At 37.3% G+C, this 6,035-nt stretch overlaps 1 long non-coding RNA gene across 1 annotated transcript; it reads left to right on the top strand.

Annotated features, from left to right (window-relative positions):
• Positions 1-2,448: 2,448 nt before the first annotated feature.
• On the top strand, positions 2,449-3,861 carry LOC117215500. The gene is made up of 2 exons (XR_004489132.1): positions 2,449-2,695; positions 2,797-3,861. It is a non-coding gene; the product is annotated as an uncharacterized LOC117215500 (long non-coding RNA).
• Positions 3,862-6,035: the final 2,174 nt, after the last annotated feature.

The raw sequence follows: 6,035 nt of genomic DNA, 5'->3' as shown, positions 1-6,035 counted from the left end.
AGCCTTGCAATCAGCACTGACCTCGCACCCGATATAGGGAGGTTCATTCGCGCGAGCTTATTCCTCAGCTCCTCCAGCGTCGAACCCTCTTCACCCGACAATCGTTCGTCCTCGACGTTTGCCATTTTTCACACTACACAAACTTAAACAGTCAACGATATCGTCTTTTACCGCACCGCGTACCGGTAAATTCACAACTGGCTCGAATAGCTCTGTTAAACCGTTTCGTTTTCTGTCTTGTCCAATCCCGGACGAGCCCCCAAAAATATGTAATATCGTGATGTAATATGTTTGCAAAAAGTGGACAATAGAGATGTTAATCAGACAGAAAAGACGATTGTGGCTTAACTTGAACTATTCATACCAAACGTACAGAACACAGCGCAATCCACACTCTCTCGGCAACGCCACTCGCAACCTCCGTCTCCGCTCGACTCGCGCTCTGTTTCTCGACTCGCACTCTGTTTCTCGACTCCCGCTCTGTTTCTCGACTGACCATCTCTGGCCGTTGTCCCATTCTATTGCCTTTTTCCTAGGCCCACCGCACACGTGTTCTGCAGACGCTCGTAGCCAGGGTCACGTAGGTCTTTTCCACGAAACTATGCACTTGAAAAGACCGATGACACATTGATGGGCCCGACGGCGCCTCGGCTCTCGCGACATTGTTCATAGTTCGCCCGATATTTTCCAGGCCTTTCGTCCACGATACTACATATATATATATATATATAACTGTACATAATACATTATAGAATAACATAGTATATAATTTTATATTTTAAAAATATGAGGCATACTATTTAAGATTGCCATCGATTTAAAATCAAAGTATGAAAAGGATACCCTGGAGAGAGTAAAACACAGAATCATTCCAACTAAACATTCAGATCGTACCGACACCTAGGTATCGTCTTACAATTAAATCTCGATCTCGAATGGATTAAAATGAAATACATACTTGCAGCTTCAACATCTTCAATATCGAGGAGATTCAAACTTTACAAATAAAAGCGGCCTGTTCCCCTTTCCACGACAGACTCTCATACCATATCCGCTCTTATCCAGGCTTTTACTTGAAACCAGCAATGCGTTCATTTACAATTTAAATTTACCCGGACCATCCACTGAATCGTCAGCCCTTTACAAGAAATGAGAGGGAACGTTCGCCCTTGAACACATAAAATCAAAAAAAAAAAAAAAAATAGAAAAGGAAAAAAGTCACAAATTTTAGTGAAGCTATTTTACTGAAACTTATTATATCATTTTAACAGCTATATATAAAACGTTGATTTATTTCCTTTCGCGCAGAGCAATTTTATTTCAAATTTCTAGCTTCAGAATGATAATTACGCATTTGTAATTATCAACAAGCTTTAAAAATATGGAATATTCAGCCAGATGAAATATAGGTAAAGTATTTAGAAGAAAAAAGATTGAAATGTTTTATGTAAAACGATTAAATTAAGTGGAGGACTGCGCTTCTTCCTGCTCCTCTACATGGCGCTACGCGGGACTCGCTTCTGAGCACGTCTTTCTCGTTGGAGGCTTCTTCTTTCTTTTCTTTCCCAGTAGAATTTTTACACAATTCTTTCTCCCTTTTATCATTAAATTACCTTTAATTCTTAACGATCTTTAATCTTTGTCTCTTCTTCCCTATATATATATTTTTGTTTACTTTTCTCCGCAGCGAATTTTGTCTTTCTGACGCAGGATTAGGTTCCTGGACTTAGGGAGTTGCTATACGCCAGCTCCACCATGGCGACGGCATTCACTAGGCAGCCTACATAGCCACCTTTCAGCTCACGCTTCGGGACACTTTTTTCGCTGAGATTCTCCGCGATGAGGCATGAAAGCAGAGACCACCGTCTGCGGAGGCATGATTATTCTATTGTTCCTTTTAACGAATAATCGTTTTACTCGAGTCCTCTTACTAAACCGTAAGTACAAAAGACTATTATACTTAGATAGGTACTTGGTCTCAAGAACCAACTTATTTTGGTCTTTCGATTAAGTTCTTAATTAAATGCTCAATTAGATATTCATAAATATATCTTCATAATATTTCCCTCATCTATTTCTTTGACATTCTAGCAACCTCGTTAAGACGTCCGCCACTTCAACTTCTATCTACAAGTGGCAAAAACTGAAGCTGACCTTCTTCATGGAGAAACATGCCGGAAATGGCATCCAGTGTCCAGGTAGTTCTTTCGATCATCCGATAGAAGTCGTTTCTGTTTTTCAGAGTTCGTTCACGCCTCCAGAATGTAAAAATATCCAAGGAAGTACCATTAGGAAGCAATGAAATTCAGAGCTTCTGTGGTTATTCCTTTTTCTGATTGTTTCTTTTCTTTGCCCAAAATGGATGATTTCTATATCAAATTGTTTATTCGTATTTTTTTTTTAATATTCCTTGAGATTTTCAATCAACTCGATTTCGAATTTTTTAGCACCCGATCTTCTGGTTGACGTCGTTAAGAAAGAGGAACGAGTGCACAGGAAGCATGGTCGGCGTGAGCATGATTAGATCCGGTCTGCCCGATGACCTTGCCAGTGATAATAGCGGTTCGTTAAGGTGGTTGCAGTCTTGGTTTGCTTCTGTTTCGATTTCCAGCGAACTCGTCAGCCGGCATGGCTTCCGAGATGCTCCCCCTGAAACAAGTCGAAGGGAAATAATTAATGGACTCTCTGTTCGATTGTACGTGGATGACAAGCTGACCGTAAAAAGAAATATACAAATACGATTAGAAAATATAATCCGAACCCCTTTCGGTTTGATCTGAAGGTTTCTTTTTCTAGATGGAACCAAAGATTCTTATCTGGTTTATGGTGAGCTAAGGAACTCTTTGAAAACAGCATTTATAACTTTCGAAAAAGAGACAGGTATTTCTTGCGCGAACAATTGAATAATTAATTCGTTCTCTAAATATCCTTATTTGTTGTTCCTAAAATACATAATGATTGGAAGCTTCTTACGGGAAGCGCAATCAGCCGCTGATATCATTGAAGTCGAAACGCCATTAAAACCATATTACGATTCGCATGCGACATGCTCCATTCATGAAAACACAAAAGCAATAAACAAGTACAAATCAACGAAATAAATCCTCCGAGAACGAGACGTTACAGGAATTATACCATTGCGAGGATACAAAAGACTTGCTCATGAGCTACTTCCTTCAAGTAGTCGAGCCGGGTATTTTCCGGTCGTTAACTTCCATATAATGGGATATTAAAGAGTACGGACACAACGCTGCTACTTTTCAACTGTGTTTGCGAAATGAAGTTCGTCGTTATCCGATTAACACGCTTGCAGATGCGTTCTTTTTGTTGCAAAGTAAATGAACAAATTGTACGAGGCAACTGTCATTAGCGTAATTTTAACGTGTACATTTACAGTATGATATTAACCATTATTCAGGATTGTTAAAGTGAATTAATGCGTAACTGCGTCATCCACGATTGACCATGATTATGGTAGTGACTATTGCTATAAATGAAGCTTAATAGTTGTCGAAAAGAATCACTCGAAAATCGTGTTCATAAATCATTCTCTCGTCTCGTATCGTGTTCGTCGGGCGGAAAATAAGATTGTGTTTTAAAGAAATCGCGTGTTCCGATTACTATCAAACTTACTGTCACTCGCATAGCAGAAGAAAAAGATTAAGATAAGGTCACCAATGAGCAAAACGTTTAACGTATAAGTGTGGTACATTAAAATTGAGTCCACTGCAACCCTCATGACATTTAAAATCCTACGCGTATATTGAGTAAAGTTGTTATATTAAATATAATCATATTAAATACAAGCTCGTCCGCTGGATTCCCAAATTATTTGGTTAAATACTTTGAATACGAGAATACCGAGTGTTAACAGTAGTAAATCCTCTATATGGTATGTTTACTTTGCTATCTTGAATAGGTAAATAACATTTCACTTTAACGCATTTAACCAATATTATACGCATATGCACATAATGTTACTGTTACATATAATGATATATACGTAGATATACACGTTAATTAAATCCTCTATATGGTATTTTTATATCAGTATCGTAAACATTGTAAACCGGAAATCTTTTATTACACACGTACATATACAGTCAATATTATTGTTACATATAGTGATACATACGTTGATCCACACATTAATTAAATCCTCTATATGCTATTTCTACTTTGCTATCTTGAATAGATAAATAACATGTCGCTTCCAGATGTCAAATAATATTTGCCAAATGCACATATAATGATATAATTACATATAATGATAATAACAATATAATAATTATATATAATATTGATAATAATGATATAATTACATATAATGATATATACGTTGATCCACACATTAATTAAATCCTCCATATGGTACTTTTGTATCGGTGTCATGAACATTTTTCCCCGAACGACCTTCTATGACGCATGTACGTATATCGAGAATATTATTGTATTATATATAGTGATACATACGTTGATATACACATTAATTAAATCCTCTATATAGTATTTTTACTTTGCTATCTTGAATAGATAAATAACCTCGAATATAGACATACAGGTACACTTACGTTGATATACACCTTTGTACAAGGTGTCAAAAAATTTTTTATCACGGCGTTTTTTTAAGACGATTTTATAGCTTCGAAATTGATCTTGACACGATTTTCAATGTCAAATTATTTTCCTATTGCATCATGTGATACTCATTAGGAGGAACGAAACTTCTGTTTTCTTAGAAAAAATGTTTGAAATTTCATTAATTCCTAGATTGATTTTATTTATACTTTAAGGTCAGATATGACATCAAATAATGTCAATACTAATATCTAGTTATTTGTCAATTTATAGCATCTGAAAAACAAGATATCTTCGAGACAGCGTGGGTTTTCTTTCCAACTTTCTTAACTTTCGTTACATATACATATATGTCGAGTAAGCGTTAGGTTTAGAGGCGTGTAACGAATCTTTATTCGGACTAGCCATCGTTGTTGTACAATAGAGATTATATTTACTGGTATAAATATTGATTTTTACAAAGTTTGATAAATAACCGTGGTGATTAGACACTCGAGATATTAAAGACAATGTTCTTAGGTTCAATAACGAATCCACGGTCAACCGGGTAACTCTTTGTTAAACGTAGAATATATTTTGAAGCACAAAGTAACGTTTGCTGTGACGCTTGGTATAATACTGCACGTAAAGACGATGTGCAAACTCTCCAAGGTGATCGCAAGAATAAAAGACTGATGGAAATTTTCCTCTCCTTACGATCGCGTTTGTTCATTGCATATTGGCCGGGGATATCAACAAAATTCCAGCCGCCGTTGCTAGGCAGACCCGCGTAAAGCCGACATTGCTCCTGCCCGGGGTTTGATTGTTAATACAACATGTGTCCCACAATATTGTTCTCTGTTAGGCAAGAACGTTCATCGCGTCACCGTGGCTACGTTCGGCGACCAGTTGTGTCACCTCGAGGCCAAGCCAGTGTCACAAATCTCGGCCAAACATAATCGGATTTGTGAAGGATTGGTCGATGAATGGTTGAGTGAAATAACGAGAGCGAAATATTGCTGTCTCAGTCCGTCAAATATATTGTAGTATCGTGGAAATTAAGATATAAATTTTTTCCTGATTACTTACAATTTATTAATAATGAATTGAATATAGAGGTATTAATTGGACAGAGAACGATGTTTGTTTAACTGAAACTAAATGCGATGCTCGTATCTATCTCAAATAACTTTACAGTTACTTGGCAACTCTCGTCACAACGAATCTAACACGCACACACACACACTCTCTCTCTCTCTCTCACTCTCTCTCTCTCTCTCCCTCCCTCCCTCTTTAGCAACTCTGACAACTCGATCAATTCTCTCAACTCTACTCTCCGACGTCTCGATCAACTCTGACTCTCGCAATCCACTCACTTTTCAACTCGCATACTCTGACCTCTCGTTGTTTATTGTTTTTCTCACATCACTGTAAGAACTACGTGACTTTAGTCACATAAGCGCTCTTAAATGTAAACG

Source organism: Bombus bifarius, unplaced genomic scaffold (genome assembly GCF_011952205.1).
Source record: "Bombus bifarius isolate JDL3187 unplaced genomic scaffold, Bbif_JDL3187 scf7180000009676_frag, whole genome shotgun sequence".
NCBI classification, from domain to species: Eukaryota; Metazoa; Arthropoda; class Insecta; order Hymenoptera; family Apidae; genus Bombus; species Bombus bifarius.
Note: the sequence above shows the minus strand (reverse complement) of the source record. Positions and strands in the feature narration are given on the sequence as shown.